This window comes from Leopardus geoffroyi, chromosome C1 (genome assembly GCF_018350155.1).
Source record: "Leopardus geoffroyi isolate Oge1 chromosome C1, O.geoffroyi_Oge1_pat1.0, whole genome shotgun sequence".
Classification (NCBI taxonomy): Eukaryota; Metazoa; Chordata; class Mammalia; order Carnivora; family Felidae; genus Leopardus; species Leopardus geoffroyi.
Genome location: NC_059328.1, coordinates 206,428,760 through 206,448,925, shown reverse-complemented (window position 1 = coordinate 206,448,925; position 20,166 = coordinate 206,428,760). Strand labels below are relative to the sequence as shown.

The following is a 20,166-nucleotide window of genomic DNA, read 5'->3' as shown; positions in this document are numbered from 1 at the left end:
CTCACAGAATTACCAGCCAAAGGGAAGAGGCTTAGGCCTTGTGCTCTACAGAATATATTAAGGAGGGAGAGAATTACAAAGCAAATAAAATAAAGAAATCCAAATATGCTTTCCAAGGACTAAAATAGAACCTCTCCAAAAGATTGGAAGGGCTTCGCCATCTCCTGGAAAGGCAGCGGTCCGTGGCCTTGCCGGCTTTGTGGGGTTGAGGAAATAACTCTAGTTTATTTTAATGTAGCGTGTAATCTGGCTCATTTCCCATATTGTTCTGTGATCTTAACTGTGCAATTCAAAGGAAACGTTGGGCCAGTGTTTCAAATGTCATCTTGATACAGCCATTCTCGTTTGCAAGCCCACTTCAGTGATCTGCTTTCCTTTTTTCCCCTTTCTTATTGCTCTCATAGAGTTGAGCCAACGATAATAAAAGAAGTAGAAACGGACGATGGTGTAAGAAGCAAGTCGCCACAGTATACACAGAGCAGGGGTGAGTAAGAGTTGGAAGGCCGATTTCTGGCCCTTGCAGACATGCTTTCCAGCACGCTGACCGGAGCGGCGTTTCACTTAGATTATTTCTGGCTGGTAAATGCTTCCCCTTCATTTACTTCTGCTTTTATTCTGTTGCTCCCTAGAGTGCCCAGACATGCTGTACTCCTTCTATACTTGGTGGGGTCCTCCCCGTCTCCCTCTCTCTCCCAGCTCCCGCAGTGGCTTCTACTGCGAAGTCTCTGGTATGAAGTTTTCGTCCGCACAGTTCTGGCTCTAACAGAAGGTCATGTTCAATGAGGGAATTCTGAGTTGTGTTTGTGTACAGCAGAGCTCTGCTTAGAAACACGCGAAGTTGACATAATGCCTGCCAGCTGCACGGTGCCCTGTTGGGGTCCAGAAAGCCTTGGCAGGAGCACCCCCCAAAAGTGACTTCTAGGAACGGAGTCTCCCAACAGCCTGTGACCTCGGCCAGGAAGGGCTGACGTGGTTTCTAAAGCCCTCTACTGGGCTTTCCCGTCCATTTTAGACATAAAGGGATACCCTCAGATGCAAAAATGTCCTACCTCAGACAAAGGAAATGGGGTTTCTATGATACGAAGATAATGACTGTGCCGAGACCCCCCTAAATCTTTGCGTGACTCCTTGACACAATGAAGTCGAAGCCTTTTCCACATCGGTGATTTGTCTGTCACTGTAATCAGGTGTCTTGAAGGCATATCTCACCTCACTTTCAGTGGTCTAGCAAATAACGTGCTTCTAAGCTCTAAACCAGGAAAGCGCTTTTCTTTGAAAGAAAAGAGCCTGTATCACAGGTCCTGTTTCTTCGTCAACATAAACTGCAGCCCCAAATCATTTCCCATATTCAATTACAAGAGCCAGGACTGGGTCCAGCTCTAATTGGCTCCAGGAACATGTCATTTTTTCATTTAAAAGATAATTTAATTCACCGCCATATGTTCGCTGGAGTCGTTCTCTGGTCTTGTTCCCCAGGACGCCTCTGTCCTCACTGCCACGCGTGGTTCCAAGGAACTCTGAGACCCGCTCTTTGCTCTAGTCTACACAGTTTTCACTGCCTGATCTTCTCTCAGCGGCATTTATCCTTCGGAGGGGCTTTTTTTTTCCTTCCCCTAGCGTCTTTCTTTTTTTAAATCATGGACGTAGTCACGCTTGAATTGAAATTGTGAAGTCAGCTTCAAATGCTAGATCACAGCATCAGAAGTCACCATTTCACGGTTCACAAAATAACAGTGTCTGTCAGTACTGTTTAAGAGATTCCAGAATCTTTTGACCCAGATGCAAACTCCGTTGGCCTTGAAATAATTTTACTCATATCTGATGACTGAGGAGTCATATTAAGGTTTTGCTTCGAATTTTCCAGGTCAATGACTGTCATCACTGACCTTCCTCCTTCAAGGGGTAGAATGTGGGGGTATCTAAGAGAATACTCACTGGAACCTCAGAAGATTCAGAATTACATTTTCTTGGGGGTGCCTGGATGGCTCAGTCGGTTCAGGGTCTGACTTCGGCTCAGGTCATGAAATCACTTTGGTGAGTTCGAGCCCCGCGTTGGGCTCTGTGCTGACAGCTTGGCACCTGGGGCCTGCTTCGGATTCTGTGTCTCCCTCTCTCTCTGCCCCTCCCCTGCTCACGCCCTGTCTCTCTCTCTCTCAAAAAGAAATAAAGATCAAAAAAAATTTTTTTGATAATAAAAAAGAATTACATTTCCTGGAGAAGTAAAGTGCCCCCATCCAATTTGTGCGTTCATGTAACTCACTTTTGTGCAGAAATAGGTTGACCCTCGGTTAATTTAAGTGTGGGATTCATCTTCCCCACCGTATCAGTCAACTACTATTTGTGTTAATAAACTATCCCAAAACTAAATGGCTTAAAAAAAAAGCCCACCATTCATTAATTCTCTTGAGTCTGTAGGTTGGCTGGCTGGTTCTGCTGATCTGGGCTTCCTCATGTGTCTATGGTCAGCTGGCTGGTTGGCTTAGGGCTGGCTGGTCTAGGACGACCTCCATCCTCCAGGATGATGGTTTCCTTACATATTTGCTCATGCTCCTGCAGCAGGCCAGCTTGGCCATGGTCTCTAGATGGTGGCCCGAGTGTGAGAAGGAGGTCTCAATTGTGCAAGAGAACAGCAGAAACACGCACATACTTCTCAAGCCTCTGCTTTGTCAAGTTAGGTCTTGCCCTTTTAGCCAAAGAAAGTCACAGGGCCAAGCCCAGAGACAATGTGGGAGAGTACTGCCAAAGGTCACGGATACAGGAAGGCTACAGTTGGGGCTATCAAAGCAATCAACCTGTCAAACTTACCCAAATATAACTAGAGCACAACAGCTCATGAAGCAAAGAAGGGCCACTTTCTTGGGCTGCTGATGTGTGAGCATGTAGGCAGGGAGGCAATGGAAGCAGACTCCAAGGTTGCCAAATTAAAAACCTGGAAGTCTAAGTCCAAATCACTTGGTCAAACAAAAGATTAAGGACAAAATTGGGGTGTGCTTCTATAATGAATGGCTCAAAGAGACAGAAAAGCCTAGAATGGGGACAAGGAGTGTAATTAGCCATGAGACATTTTACCCTGCACAGGGGCAGTGTTTTGGAAGAATCCTGATCCAAAACCTTTGTATATTTAAGAGCATAAGGGCATAAACTATATAAAATGGCCTTTAAACCTATATTCCAGCCATTAAACCTATATTCCAATACCTATAAGCAATAGAAGTTCTGAAATGTCTTTTTTTTTTTTAATGTTTATTTATTTTTGAGAGAGAGAGAGAAGGAGCATGAGTGGGGGAGGGGACAGAGAGAGAGAAACGCAGACTCTGAAGTAGGCGCTAGTCTCGTAGCTATCAGCACAGAGTCCAAAACAGGGCTCGAACCCATGAGCAGCTAGATTATGACCTGAACTGAAGTTGGATGCCTAAACAATTGAACCACCCAAGCACCCTGAAGCTCTGAAATTTCATGCAAAGGAGTCTTATTTTTGTTTTGCTCTGAAGAAATAGTTGCTACTATGCCATTTAAAATATATATTCAGACGCGCCTGGGTGGCTCAGTCAGTTAAGAGTCTGACTTCTGCTGAGGTCATGATTTCACGGCTTGTGAGTTTGAGCCCCATGTCAGGCTCTGTGCTGACAGCTCTGAATCTGGAGCCTGCTTCGGATTTTGTGTCTTCCTCTCTCTCTGCCCCTCCCTTGCTCATGCTCTGTTTCTCTCTCTCTCAAAAATAAATAAAAAATAACTTTTTCTTTTCAGTGAAATCCACAGTACGAACCATTCTGCAGGACATTGACCAGGTTTCTTCAAGAAGTCAATGGCCCAGAACAAACAAATAGAAATGGGGATAGACCACTCCAGATTAAGGGTCAAGACAGATCTAAGGTTATAAACAGCCAAATACAGCTATTGGACCTTGTTTAGATCTGGGTATGTACCATTTTCTTGACACGTACAATTTTTATTTTATTTTTTTTATTTAAAAAAAAATTTTTTTTTCAACCTTTATTTATTTTTGGGACAGAGAGAGACAGAGCATGAACGGGGGAGGGGCAGCAAGAAAGGGAGACACAGAATCGGAAACAGGCTCCAGGCTCTGAGCCATCAGCCCAGAGCCTGACGCGGGGCTCGAACTCACGGACCGCGAGATCGTGACCTGGCTGAAGTCGGACGCTTAACCGACTGCGCCACCTCCCCCGTTCATGCTCTGTCTCTCTCTGTCCCAAAAATAAATAAAGGTTGAAAAAAAAATTTAAAAAAAAAAGATGTTTTTAGCAAGTGGGGAAGATTTTATCATGGCCAGGGTATTAGATAGCATTAGACATTACTGTTAGAGTTTTATTATGTGTGGCTGTATAATGTATGTGGTTAAGGAGGAAAATATTCCCTTCCTTTTTTTGAGATTTGCGCCATAGTATTGAGGGCTAAAATAACATGATGTCTGAAATGTGCATTAAAAACTTGAGAGAGAAGGAGAGACAGAGGAAAGATAAAGGCAATTAGTGTGGGAATTGATGATGGCTGCTGGAGAATGTGATGATTTTGTGGGTTTATGATACTCTCTACTTTTGTGCACTTTTTGGGTATGTATATATTATAATATAAAATTCAGTATAATTTTAAAATATCACATAGAAAATAGTTTAAAAGGACACCAGATTCCCTCTGGTCTTTTAACATTATTACTACATGTACTAGTTTAAAGAAATAGGGTTAGGATCAGCTATGTGTCCAATAAATTTTATTTTACTCCTGGGTGGGTCCTAGTCAATGACAAACAAATGGAGGGAGTTTGAGAAGAACCCCAAACATTGCATCATTTTAAGTACTGTTGTCTCCCCACCAGAGGAGCTGGGAAAGTTTCCAAGAAGAGGCCCAGAACACTGTAGACGATCAATAAAAATGTTTTCTTTTTTCTCCTCCTTCTCTTCCTTTACTTTAACTTTTCACATTGTTTCAGCTTCTGATTAAAACAAGGCCATAATTGAGTAACTCCTTTGCTTTGTGGGTGGTGTTGGGTGGAAATGCTCCTTTTACTGTGTAGTAAGTAACCACCTACTTGTTTAAATTTGGGACGAATGGAGTAGTTACCAATTTGGTCAACTTAGGTTATATACCAGCTCGATTCTGTCTGTACAGAAGGGTACCTCCACATCTCTGAAGTTAGGTAGAGCAAAGTAGGGGGCGCCTGGGTGGCTCAGTCGGTTGAGCGTCCGACTTCGGCTCAGGTCATGCTCTCACGGTCTGTGAGTTTGAGCCCCACGTTGGGCTCTGTGCTGATGGCTCAGAGCCTGGAGCCCGCTTCAGATTCTGTGTCTCCCTCTCTCTCTGCCCCTCCCCCACCCATGCTCTGTCTCTCTCTGTCTCAGAAATAAATAAACATTAAAAAAAAAAGTTTAGGTAGAGCAAAGTAGAAATATATCCATCAGTGTTAAACTTTAGACCAATGGCCCTATATGGCTATAATTTGGTGAGACGATTTCCTCCCCACAACAAATGTGGCAGCTACTGTTGGGTGTTGGCCAATCTGAACATGCGGGAAGGACATCGTCACTTGTCACCATTAGTGTCCTATCAAACCTGGTGACTGAAGGGTGCCCTGATGCTAAAATCCAAGGGAGGGGCACCTGGATGGTTCAGTTGGTTAAATGTCTGACTCTTTGATTTCGTCTCAGGTCATGATCTCAGGGTTCATGAGATCGAGCCCTGCATCAGGCTCTGTGCTGACAGCGTGGGACCTGCTTGGAATATTCTTTCTCTCTGTCTCTCTGTCTCTCTGCCCCTCCTCTGCTCAAGCACTTGTGCACACCCTCTCTTTCTCACTCTTTCTCTCTCTCAAAAAAACAAACACCCTAAAATCTAAAGGAGATGTTAAAACCTGAGGGATGGCATGAGCAAGAATCTGTCTTCTTAATCCACACGTAATCGGGTCCGAAAGTTAGCCTCCTATTGACGTTATGGGCTTTCTGATACGATATGATGGAAGTACATGGCATCGTCGATGAAGTTTTCCTGCCCAAACATTTCACCTGAATTTAATCAAGCCTCTGTATCTGCATTAAGTGCTCATGCTGCAGAACACATCACTCTGGATAGAACAATATCCCTTTATTACTTCATACACTTCTTTTTTTTTAAGTTTATTTATTTATTTTGAGAGAGACAGAGACAGCGCGAGTGGGACGGGGGCAGAGAGAGAGAGAGAGAGAGAGAGAGAGAGAATCCCAAGCAGGCTCTCAACTGTCAGCACAGAGCCCGATGCGGGGCTCGAACTCACAAAACGGTGAGATCACGATCTGTGCGGAAACTGGGAGTCAGACACTTAACCGACTGAGCCACCCAGGCAGCCCTCGTATTATTCTTTGAACCCGAGAGACGATTCTTCTGGGCTGAGCCAGCTGCGTGGTTGAGGGTGGCCTCCTGTTTGATGACATCCTGCTGGGCCAGGGGGGTGAAGACGTCATCACACGTTGCTCCTCAGCCAGCAGCCTGGCCCAGTCACAGGGCCCCCAAGGGCAGCAAAGACAGGTTAGCCCTGCCGCACAAGCACATGTCCAGCCTCTGCTTGTGTCACACTTGCTAATGCCCCATTGGACAAAGCAAGTCACAGGGCTGGGCCTGGAGTCGAGGGGCCGAGAAATAGAGTCTACCGCTTAAGAGAAAAATGGCGGTCAGTTCTACAGTCTAACCACATCTAACTTCTCGTTTATATAAACACAGCCTGGAGAGGCACAAGTTAAATTATATCGTAAGGAAGTAATCAGTCAAATGTAAAATGTGAAGCATTCCATAGATAACCTGCCAGTGTTTTCAAAAAGTCAGTGCTATGAGGTTGGGGGAGTGGGGGTCGGGGAGATGTGCTGGGTACAAGGCAGCAGGGAGAAGTCTAGATTTTAAAAGACAAAAGTCTAGATTTTAAAAGACAAAAAGGACACGACAGTCAAATTCAAGTATGCACCTTACTGTATCATTATCCAGGAAAATAAAACAGCCACAAAAAATTCTTTGGATAACTGGGGAAAACCGAACATGGATTAAATACACAGAATATTTTAAACTTTCTCCAATGGGACGATGGCATTAAGGTTACGTAAGATAACAATTTTATTCTCAAGAGACGCAAAGGATATATTTAGGAGTGAGACGTCACAATAATGTCTGCTTGAAATCCTCACTCCTAGCACCTCAGGAGTGACTTTTATTTTTAAATAGAATAGGCCCTTGGGGCACCTGGGTGGCTCAGTCCATTAAGCATTCCACTCTTGATCTCGGCTCAGTTCGTGAGTTCAAGCCCCGCGTCAGGCTCTGCACTGACAGCATGGAACCTGCTTGGGATTCTCTCTCTCTCCCTCTCTGCCCCTCCTCTGCTCACTTTCTCTCTCTCTCTCTCTCTCTCTCTCAAATAAGTAAACATTTAAAAAAAATAATAAAAATAGGACCTTTAAAGAGGTGATTAAGTTAAAATGAGGGTAGGGTAGGTCTTAATGCAATCTGACTCATGTCCTTACCAGAAGAGATCAGGACACAGACACATCCAGATGGAGGGCCATGTGAAGACGGCCATCTACAAGCCAAGGAAGGAGGCCTCCGGAGAAACCAACCCTGTCCACACCTTGGTCCTGAACTTTTAGCCTCCGGAATTGTGAAAAACAAAATCCCTGTGGTCTGAGTCGCCCAGGCTGTAACACTTTGTTACACCAGCTCTGGTGACACTAACACACTCAACGAAATGCTGTTAATTGTTAAATCTAAGCGGGGGACGTACAGATCTTCATTGGGCTACTTTTTCCCACTTTCCCGCATGTTTGTAAATTTATGTATTAAAAAGTTGGAAGGACAAAACCTTCTAGGACATTGTCTTCAGTCAACTGGCTCTTAACAGAATGTTTTCAATCAATTATAATTGAATTCTGAAACACAGAGGTTTGGCTGCTACATTGCTTGTGGAATAGATGAGTGGTTGGAAGTCTGACAAATTAAATGAGAAAGCCATTTCTCCCCACACCAGCAGTGCCATTGTTTCGGATTTCAGGCCATTACATCTAGAGAGACACTTAGCGACATGATAGATTTGGAAAATTATTTGGTGCAACAGAAGAAAAGGACAGCGCAGCACTTGCCTTGAGTTCCAGCTCCAAGTTACTCCAGAGCAGCAGCAATGGTGGTTGGCAAACCTTGGGACAGGGTGACACGGATAAACGACATCAGTGCTGGTCGTATCCAAGCAGCACATTAACTCTGTCAGTCGGCCAGCAGCTCCAACAAATATTTCCTGATAAAGTTTTATTGCTTCGCTAGTAAACAACTTAGAGTCCGGATCATCAGATTTAATTGAAGCAGAAGAGCAGTTCATTTTGTAGATGAAGCCTGTCTTTTTTCTTTTTTTCTGCACTTTCCAACAGTTGCCCGGACACCCATTGTCCTGGTTATTTCGCTTCTCCTTGGGATCAATGGGACGGAAAAGGAACCAATCACACATTTAGGTGTTACTATTCTCCATGGCTGCTGCCTTTTTACATACATATATATAATGTTTTGTTTTGTTTTGTTTTGTTTTGTTTTGTTTTGTTTTGTTTTTTGAGAGAGAGAGAGAGAGAGACAGAGAGAAAGTGAGAGCAGGGAAGGGGCAGAGAGAGGGAGACAGAATCTGAAGCAGGCTCCAGGCTCTGAGCTGTCAACACAGAGCCCGACGTGGGGCTTGAACTCACGGACTGTGAGATCATGACCTGAGCCAAAGTCAGACGCCCAACTGACTGCGCCACCCAGGTGCCCCCGGTGCTGCCTTTTTTAACGGCGTCAAGATCCTGAGGCAGTGATACCCAACTCTGGCAGCACAGCAGAACCACCTGGGAAGATTTAAACAGAACAAAATAGCGAACAAAGACACTGATGCTGATGCATACCTCTAAACACTCTGTCTTAATATGTTCTGAGGTAGGACCTCGGTATTGGGATTTTTTTTACAGCTTCCCAGGTGATATCATGTGTAACCAGATCAGAACAATTGTCCTAATCTACAGAGAATTCCTACACACAAGTCTAGGACATTTTGAGGGTCTCTGAAGAGCCTTTGCAGGATTCTTTTTATTATTATTTTTTTAAATATGAAATTTATTTTCAAATTGGTTTCCATACAACACCCAGGGCTCATCCCCACAGGTGCCCTCCTCAATGCCCCTCACCCACCCTCCCTTCCTTCCCACCCCCCATCAACCCTCCATTTGTTCTCAGTTTTTAAGAGTCTCTTATGTTTTGGCTCCCTCTCTCTCTAACCTCTTTTTTTTTTTTTTTTTTTTTTTTGAGCCTTTGCAGGATTCTTTAAATCGTCTCCAAAGTGATCTTTTTCTTTGGTTTTAAAATTCAGTTTGAAAAAAAAATATGTGACTAAGTATTTTATTAAAGTATCATTTCACTCAAAACAATTTAAAAAATTTTTAAATTATGACTAATATTTTATTAAAGTTTCATTTCACTCAAAGCATTTGTTTTTAATTTTTATTTTTGAGAGGGGGGAGAATGTGTGTGTGTGTGTGTATATATATATATATATATATATATAGGAGTGAGCGGGGGAGGGGCAGAGAGAGAGGGGGACAGAAGGTCCAAAGCAGACTCCATGCTGACAGCAGCGAGCCTGATGTGGGGCTCGAATTCACAGTGAGATCATGACCTGAGCCAAAGTCAGACACTCAACCGACTGAGCCACCCAGGCGCCCCTCACTCAAAACAATTTTAAAGTGTTTGCCAGCATGGGATGCTGTTGTGCATAAAAGGATAAAGTATGATCACTGTGGTTGCCAGGCTATGACATCTAAAATATTTTTCCCCGTTGATAACCCCATTAGGTGGACGTCTATAGAGCCCAGACCTTGATTTGTAAATAATATTTTCTCCTAAAGGGAAGCAAGACTTCTTAGAGAAATGAGCCATTTCAGGTCCGGAGCATGGAAAGTACTTGGTAAGGCGAACATCTGTCTGCCCTAAGGCAAGATAGTGCTCAAAGTCTAATGGGGATGTTTCAAAAGGGTTCAGAAGCCAGAATGAAGGAGCTCACATTTAGGACAACTGGAGCGTCAGAAGGAATAATGACTATAAAGTGACTGTAACAGTAAATAAATAAAAACCCCTTGTCCATGTGATGCTCAAACAAAAAGAAGAACAGAAAAAAAAAAAAAAGAAATCCATTTGCCACTATTGGAGGTGACTATTACAAGGTTTTTCTGAGAGAAGACAAAGGGACAGGAACTCTAACCTTACAGGAGGCATGGCGGCTCATTTCCAGGTGATGGAAGAAAGTTCTTTGTAGAGAGATGCTACCTAAGAAAGAAAAAATGGAGACATTGTCAGCTATGCCTTTGGTCTGACCTATCACGGGATCACTCTTTGGTTTTCCTCCTGGTGTTCACTACTACCATTAAAGAATACCTTTTATAATCCCCTTGCGGACATGCAGAGACCACTGATAACCTTAGAACAGAATCTGCAAAGTAAAACTTTCACTAGAAAAAACAATGTGAATATTCTCTGTAGCGACAGAGCTCCGTGGCGCTTAACAGAACATCTATACCCATCGCCAAAGTTGCAATGACGTGTATGTGCTTCATGGCTTCCTACCTAGGCAAGCATAGACGACACAGGAAGCTGCCAGCTTTCCCGCATTAAGCCTGGTGGCCCATTTTCATGGAAGACATCCACTTCAGAACCTCAAGTCACCACTTTTTGAGGAGTTTGTTTGAAGCGAGGAAGGCAGCAGGAAATAATATACTTCTCCTATGTACAGAAATTTGCTGGCTTTCTAGAAGACAGATCTTGAGCATCTGAATGCCCTTCAGGAAAACAAATATGTTGCAAGTAAAGGAATATTTACGGGGGACAATTGGACATGGATGAGTTTGTTCAAGGCTTACTGGTGGATACTTTTGATCAAATCAATGAGGTCATTCTTTCCATTCAAAGCCTTATACTCTGTTAAGAAAGCTGCTATGCCTTTCTTCCATCCAAACTGCTCCTCTGGAAAAGGAGACAGGAAGAGGGAATCACACTGACTTTTCAATGCTAGAAAAAATATGTTTCTTTAGGCTGAAGGAGAGAGTGATTTTTTTTTTCTTCCAGTTTTTCTGCGGGCAAAAGACTGGAGGCACCTGGAACTCTACAGAATTGTTTTGATGGTTATTTCTGCTCCAGGGATCTTGAAATTAAACGTGTGTTCATGATCCTTAACTTGCTCACATCAAGCACGGAGGCAATGCCAAAAATGACCTCACAAAGGAACGGAGGCTGCATGGATTAACCCAAAAGCGTCCTGGAAAAATCTGACTCAAGCCTGCCCTTGTCTCAAAAAGCGTGCGATGGGAGCTCTGATTCTATTACTGTGCTAGTGAACTATGTTTGTGAACAAGACTGTTTCATCACTGGCCGGCCGAATCAAAAGACAGAAACCACTGGATGTCAAAGACGGCCTTTGCGTTTTATGACATAGCACTCCAGGACTTCATCCTCCTATTCAAGTTCAACCACAGCAGCTTGGCTGTTAAATTCACTTCCGGCAGCTGAAAGTGTATCTTTTATTTGTCTGTATGGAAACCTCCACATGGTTGCCTATCTTTGTAACAGTTTTGCACATTTTTCAAAAAACGGCCATTAACTTCTGCCCCCAAAATGGGAGTGAGGCACAAGCATAAAGATTGTCTTTACATTCTGCATGAGTGTAAAATATAAATTTCCTTGGGGCACCTGGGTGGCTCAGTTGGTTAAGTGTCCGACTTCGGCTCAGGTCATGATCTCGCGGTTCGTGAGTTCTAGCCCCACGTCGGGCTCTGTGCTGACAGCTCGGAGCCTGGAGCCTCCTTCAGATTCTGTGTCTCCCTCTCTCTCTCTGCCCTTCCCCTGCTGGCTCACTCTCTTTCTCTCTCTCTCTCAAAAAATAAACATAAAAAATTACAAATAAATAAATAAATAATAAATAAATAAATAAATAAATTTCCTTTGTCGCCAATGGTGTAAAACATTGTCGGTCAACAGGATTCATAAACTGCCCAGCTCTTTAAAGTAGCCTAAAACCTCATTATGGGAGTCTCCTCCATCCTCTGTGCCTAAGCTCATTCTTGCACAGTCTACTTCAAGAAGTGAAAATCAGCTGTCATCTTACTCTGAGTTCAAGGAGAGAGAGGCTCTGACCCTATACCTATACACAGGAAACAGTGAGACAGAAACCATCATATGTTTACATTGAGGGCTAATCATATTTCAGATTGTGTGCTGTATTTTGAAACTAATTTCCTGGGCATATTTTCTTCTTTTAGGACTGGAAAACAAGTCTGCTACTGAAAATATTTCTGTGATTACAGGGTTGACTCATGACTAGAAATAGGTACAAACACACGGTAGAATCATTAATTATATCATTGGTATTATATTATCATATAGCGTCACATCTGTTTTCCTTTGCTGTATGAACCAATGATAAATTAACAGAGATGAGTGCAATGGAGAGGTGCAGATCTTCTGAACTTTGTTAAATACTTATTAATTAACAAAGTAGCTCAAAAGCTATGATGAAATATGAAAATCCAAAACCGACAGCAAATGTAATTTTGTTTGTTTCAAATAGAAGCTACAATTTTCTCATTCAATCTCATTTATAGATATCATACTACTATGGTAACTACAATCTACTCATCTTTACCACGTGTTTAATTACAAAGGGATATTTTCCCTCATGGATACACTTAATCTCTTTTGAACCTGTAAGTTTCAATGTAGATTTCGGAACAAATTAATACATTCCATGCCACTAGCCTAAGTGAAACTGAGCCATTTCTCAAGTGGAAAACATACTATGAAAATTTTTGTCTACTAGATATAGAACATAAATAGAAAATAGAACCAAAATCTGTCCAAACAATTTATTTTTTAAAGTACTCTACTCTTTAAGCTCTCTCTTATATATGGCCTTCATAAGATGGGGTTTTAGAAACTATGTAAAGTTTCAAAAATGTTACAAAGATCCTCAACAAATATTTTCTCTATTGACTCATCTGACATCTGGGAATTAATACAAAGGGAACAATCATAAATATTTAAAAGGCTATACTAAAAATGTTCATCGCAATGAAAATTATGATTTTTAAAAGTTTCAAGTTCCTACAATTGTTTAAAGAACTGAAAATAATTTACGTGTACAAAATAAGAAACATCCAAAATAATAAAGATTAATCAAAAGAAAGCAGGAGATGGGAATTAACTTAAAATTCCTGAAATTAATAAAATAAAGAAAAAATATGGAAAATCAACAGTTGATCATTAAAAAAAGAAAAAACACAAATGTAATCCCTCGCACAGGTGACTTAGAAATAATATGTTTAGGGGTGCCTGGGTGGCTCAGTCGGTTAAGCATTTGACTTCAGCTCAGGTCAGGATCTCACGGTTCGTGGGTTTGAGGCCCGCATCGGGCTCTGTGCTAAGAGCTCAGAGCCTGGAGCCTGCTTCAGATTCTGTGTCTCCCTCTCTCTCTGTCCCTACCCCACTCGTGCTCTGCCTCTCTCTGTCAAAAATAAATAAATATTTTTTAAAAATCAAAAAAAAAAAAGAAATAGTATGTTTAGCATTAAGAATGAGGGATGCCTGGGTGGCTCAGTCAATTGAGTGCCTGGCTTTTGATTTTGGCTCAAGTGACGATCTCATTGTTTGTGGGTTCGAGTCCTGCATGGGGCTGTGCAGTGACGCTGTCCAGCCTGCTTCATTCAGATGAGCTCTTTCTCTTGGCCCCTCCCCGACTTGCTCTCCAATGCAAGTGCTCTTTCTCTCTCTCAAAATAAATAAATAAACTTAAAAAAAAAATTAGGAATGAAAAATACAATCAAATCGTAAAATTATTTTAAATATTCTAAAAATATGATATGTAAGTTCTGTGGCAACAAATTTTCAACTATATGAAGATAGTACCATATGAAGAGGAGAAAACTTGAGCAAGCCAACGATCTTAAGAAAAATCATAACGATAATCTAAGATAGAGGACTCTTAAAAAAAGTCAGGGTGCCTGGGTGGCTCAGTTGGTTGAGTGCCAGACTCTTGATTTGGGCTCAGGTCATGATCCCAGGGTCATGGGATCAAGCCCCACATCTGGGCTCTGCCCTGAATGTGGAGCCTGCTTGGGTTTCTCTCTCTCTCTCTCTCCCCCCTGCTTGTGGGAGGGACACAGCCTCTCTCTCTCTCTCTAAAAAAAAGTTTCAAAAAAAGCACCACAAAAGCTGAATAATGGCTAATCTTTAAAGAACAAATAATTCCTACGTATAGTTTAAAAACTAGAGCAAACCATACAAAAATGTGGAAATCCCCCCCACTAATCTTATGAAACCAGCACACTATCACGTGCCAATAAAGATGGCACAGAAAGAAAACTATACAGAAAATTCGCCCACAAATTATTTAAATGACTTATCAGTAAACTACATCCATGTATGCATTGATAATAGGAGTTAATGCAGAGGTTTCTCTATGCCAGACCCTGTCCCAAGCCCTTTACACACGTTAACTCATTTCATACTCAAAATAACCTCATGATGTAACTACTTTTATTACCCACATTCTACAGGGAAGAACTGGAGGCGGCAAGGTAACTCTCCCGGCACCACACAGGAAGTCTTGGAGTTGGGATCTGAGCCGAGGCGGTCTGGCTCCGGCGTCCAGGTTTTGGACCACTAAACACTACCATTGTAACCAAGCAGAACTTCTGTAAATGTCATTCAACTTCAAGATACCTATCCAACTGGTTCAGTAGACAAGAGAATAAAAGGGCACATTATTATACCAATATCCAATCCTTTTTTTTAAAAAAAAAGTTTATTTTTGAGAGAAAGAGAGAGAGAGAGACAGAGCCCACGTGTGGGGGAGGGGCAGAGAGAGAGGGAGACAGAGAATTGGAAGCAGGCTCCACCCCGTCAGCGCAGAGCCTGACTCCAGGCTCAAACTCACCAACCGGGAGATCATCACCTGAGCCAAAATCAAGAGTCCAATGCTTAACCGACTGAGCCACCTAGGCACCCCAATCTCCAGTCATTAGTATAGAAGGAAATATCTTAATATGGTACAGACCACTTAGAAAAATCCCATGTCAAGCACATTAAACAATAATAAATTACAGTTGTTTCCTAAAATTAAGAAGTGCGTTCACAATTATAATTTCCAGTTTTAGCTGAAGCATTAAGAAACGAAGTAACCTTATATATTGACAAAGAGGCAATAATTATCTTATTTTCTTCTAAATATTTTATATATTCAGAAAAGCCAAGAGGCTGATAATTTTTTTTTTGAAAATAATAAGAGAAATTGGTAATGTGATTAGGTACAAGATAAATATATAAAGAACCCTGAATAATGAGTACAAATGGAAAAAAAAAATTCCATTGATACTAAACAAACCAAACCAAAGCAAACAAAAGCCCATAACACAAGAAGAGCACAGGACCTATATCTGGAAAACTATAGCTTTTGTTTAGGGGAATAAAACAAAACGTGAACTAATAGGGAAACGTTTCCTGATCTTGTATGAGAAGTCTCAATATTAAAAAGGTCAATCATTTCCAAATGGTTACAACAATTTAATGCAAATGCAATCATAATAGCAATGTTTTAAAACAAGGCAAAATGAGTATAAAGTTTATATGGAGAGATAAATATCTGAGAATAGCCAATAATTTTAAAGGAAGACAGGTGAACACGCATATGAGCAGGTCATAGGTACAGTCTTGCCTTGTTAGATATTAGAATTTATTACAAAGCTACTGCAGTAAAATGGTATTCCTGTCCATTAGCCGAAAGCATTTTATATTTTAATGTCTACGGGGCAATACTGAAAGAATTTAAAACCACTATATTCATAGTAAACAAGCTAACATAATTATTTTAAATATTTACTTACTCCAATATAGAACACTATCATGATACATCATGATAGAGGTGTTAATAGAACAACTAAATAAAATAGAGGTGACAGGAACAAATCCAAAGACAGGTAGTAGCTTGATATGCAATCAAGCTACATTTCAGTTCGGGGTAACGTATGACTATTTGAGTACACAGTGTTGGTATAATTTACTTTCCACTTGAAATATACCCGCAAACAATAAAGCTCCATATTTATTTTTTTTATTAGGTGAGAAAAGATATTGTAAATTAAGTTGCAAAGCAAATAGACTGGAGCAAAGTAACTGCACTGTATGTGACAGGGCAAGTGTCATTTCCCCGAACACACAAATTCTTCCTATTAATTCAAAAGACAAATAACCCGGCAAAAGAATTGGCAAAGATAGGAACAGGGTATTCACACACAAAATGCAATCAGTAACAAACACTTGAAAGTATGCATAGCCCTATTAGTAGTATGGAAATGCAACTTAAGCAAGACAATTTTTCAACTTTGAACTATTAGGAGCAACAGAATCTGATGTTGTTGAGGGTGGAGCTGAAACTGGTCATTTCATACACAGCTGATGAGAATGTCAATTGCTACAATCTATTATGAAATTAATCTGGAAATATCTACTGAAAATTAAAATATCCATACGCTTTAAGGATTCCACTTAGAAGACTATAGCCTATAGAAATAAAGAGCAATGTATAAGAATATATGTTTAAGAATCTTTATTACGCCACTATTTATAATGTAAAAAAATCCACCTATAAACACCCTGAACATACATCATAAGGAACAGGTGAATAAATTGATAACACCATACCATGAATTATGCAGCTATTAGAAAGTGAGTTTGGTGTACATTCTTGCTTGGAGAGACTTATGATATATTCTAAGTCAAAAAGACACTGTGGAAAATGTATGTAGTATAACGCTATTTTTTTAAAATATTTTTTCTAACGTTTATTTATTTTGAGAAAGAGAGAGAGAGAGACAGTGCATGCAGGGGAGGGGCAGAGAGAGAGGGAGATACAAAATCTGAAGCAGGTTCCAGGCTCTGAGCCGTCAGTAGAGAGTCCAATGCGGGGCTTGAACCCACAAGACATGAGATCATGACCTGAGCCGAAGTCAGATGCTTAACCGACTGAGCCACCCAGGTGCTCCTATAATGCTATTTTTAAACAAACTCTGCCTGTGTGTGTGTATGTGTGGGTGTACATATAGATATAAAAAAATAATATAGAAAGTTGCACAGCAAACTGTTACATTTATCTTGGGGGGCAGGAGTAGAGGGCATGTTTTTAAATTTCTTAAATGCTTCTGTATAATTTGACTTGTTAAACCATGTCAGCTTTGTTATTTAAAAAAAAAACTAATAAAGTTGAAGCAATAGGGAAAATGGTCTAAATATTCACACTGCATCACTACCCAGACAGTTCTAGGAGAACCACCTCCAAAAACCAAAACACCATTAGCGTTAGTGACTGAGTCCCTGAGAATATGATACCTGAGCCTCTAGGAATTCCCAAACTGTGTTAAAACAAACTAGAAATACTCAGAGGAGTAACTCTTTAGTATTTTTCAGTAAGTTCCATCACATCTTAAGTATAAATATCTAAATTTCCTATGAATTAAAAAGATTTGTGGTGAATGACTCTAATAAAAATAAGCAGATTTAAACAAGTAAAATACAGACAGCACGGAGATACCCCTACATTCTAACAAAAACTTACTCTGAAATATTCAAAGAATAAGCATTAAAATTATTTGGAAAGGACTTAAATTTCCACGTACAAATGATAAAAGTTATTGGACAATGAAAAACTGTGTTATTATGAAAAATTACATTTAGGAAGATTTCATGAACATTTGGAAAATGCCAGGGATATAATATTACCCGTAACAAGTATGATACAAAATTCCATATGCTTATGATCACAACCAAGGAAAATGACAGCAACAATACAACTTTTGTATAAAAAAAAAAAAAGACCAAAAGGAAATAGACTAACACATCCACAAGTGATAGTCTTTGGGAGTTGTCTAAGATGGGATTTTTGATCTTTTTTTCTATTTCCTAGATTTTCCAAATATTCTGAAATAATTGTTATTCTAGAGCACTTTATTTTTATAAGTGTATTCTTAGAACTTAATTTATGTTTACGTATTTATGTATGTATATTTATGTATTTATTTTTTAATATTAAAAAAAGTTTTAATGTTTATTTTTGAGAGAAAGAGAGAACACATGCATGTGAGCAGGGGAGGGGCAGAGAGAGAGGGAGACAGAGGATCCTAGGAGGGTCTGCCCTGGCAGCAGAGAGCCCAATGCAGGGCTTGGACTCATGAACTGTGAGGTCATGACCTGAGCTCAAGTTGGATGCTTAACCCACAGAGCCATCCAGGCGCCTTCTATTTATTATTTTATGTAGCATGCTTTATACCTAAATAATACTAATTATTAGTAGTAAATGATTACTAATTGCTAGTATGACTAACACAAAATACTATTATGTATTAGTGGTAATTATATAAAGTGTCATATAATGCAATGAACAGTGTATATGAAATTTGCAAGTAGATCTTTAAATGATCATATAGTAAGTTCTATATGATATGCACAAATAATGGCTTCATATTTATGATTACATATAGTACTTTACTCCTTAACAATAGTAATAGTTATTTAGTAAACAATTATTGAGGGATAAATAAGGAACTAAATACGGTAAGGCAATAAATAATATTTGGACAGTTAATCTTACCTTGTAATTGTATAAAAGATTTACTTCCTAGAGCTCAGCGCTGAGACCTCATAGGTAATTTGCTTCAACTCTTAAATATCATGCTTCATCAGCCGTGTGGGATTTTGGCCCTCATTAACTAACCCTTGCAGTTCTGTGCTGACATTCCTGTGCGTTAGTTTAAAGCAGTTTCTGCTGACCATGTTCAATGCTTCTGAAAAAGCCATATTAGTAGCCAAGAAGCACGATCATGTTAATCCAGTGACACCCCACCATGATATGTCACAGCAGAGAGGCAAAACGGCGCCCAATAACTGACACAATACAGAAAAAAGTCAGAGGGAAACACGAATTTGTCTCCTGCAATGTTACAGACCCTTGCTTAGCATCTCATAGCCTCTGTCAACAGACAGCGTGTCTCTAGGGATCATGTTATTTAGGGGAATAATGACATGTCAAAAAACACTATTCTTATTTCTAGGGTGCCTGGCTGGCTCAGTCAGAGGAGCGTGCAGCTCTTGATCTCAGGGTCATGAGTTCGAGCTCCGTATCAGGTGTAGGGATTAAATAAATAAAACTAAAAAAACAAAACAAAACAAACACAAAAACCCACAATATTCCTGTTTCTGACTCCTCCCTAGCTGAATGCTGGTGCTGCCCTCACCGTGTCCATTTGCCAAGCAGCCAACTTGGTAGCAGTAAGGAAATGGGTGAACTAATGATGCCAACTCCCATACCAGCACCTCCCCCTAAATGGTCCTTTTTTGGGAGGATCCTCTAACTCACTAGAATAAGAGATCCTGATATTAGTATTATGTCTTGAGTCTCATTAGCTTCCAAGAAAGTTTCCACCCCAACTCAATAGGAAACCCAACAAAGTCACCAAGTCCAAAGGAAACCACTTTTTTTCAGCATCCACTATTCAAACTAGGGAAGGTAAAGTGGCGAGGGAGGTGGGAATAATTCAGGGCATCAGGGAAATCTCCCAGAACCGAAGGGTCATCGGTGTGTATGAATCTGGAAGCAGAGTCAGTCCTAATCCAGGCCTTGCCCTCATCTGGCAGGCTTCACTCCCGTCTCTGCCTGAGCCTTGACCCATTTCTCACTCACATGGGCTCTGGTTCCCACTCTCTCCCTCGACTCCCACCTTCTGCCCCGCCCACCCCCCCAATCTCCTGATGGGCCCAATGTAGCTGTCTCAGCCTTGCTCTAAATGACCTTTCAGCATCCCATGGATTATAATTTCCCCTGAGTCTCTTAATTCAGATTCTAGACAAAGGAAGTGCGATCACGGAATCTATGACCCAATATGGTCATGAATGGACCAGTCAGTAAACTAGTAAATTGAGTATTCCTCTCCTTTGAGATAGAACATTTTATTGAAGATAAGCCATTGAACTCACTTACTTGCCCAGAACATCCACAGGTAGGAAAATTTGCAAAGATGACTCTAAGCATATTGAGCAGTCTATTTCATCATGAAGGAAATTTTTTGTATAATATTTTGATGTTTCTGTTTG

General features: G+C 40.7%; 1 long non-coding RNA gene across 1 annotated transcript in view; it reads right to left on the bottom strand.

Moving 5' to 3' along the window:
- Positions 1–8,689: 8,689 nt before the first annotated feature.
- The window catches only part of LOC123599533, a 40,073-nt gene continuing 28,596 nt past the window's right edge, over positions 8,690–20,166 (bottom strand). Inside the window, exons 3-4 of the long non-coding RNA XR_006713182.1 lie at positions 10,241–10,305; positions 8,690–8,834 (exon numbers count right to left, since the gene is read on the bottom strand). This is a non-coding gene — a long non-coding RNA (uncharacterized LOC123599533). The remainder of the gene's footprint in view (positions 8,835–10,240; positions 10,306–20,166) is intronic.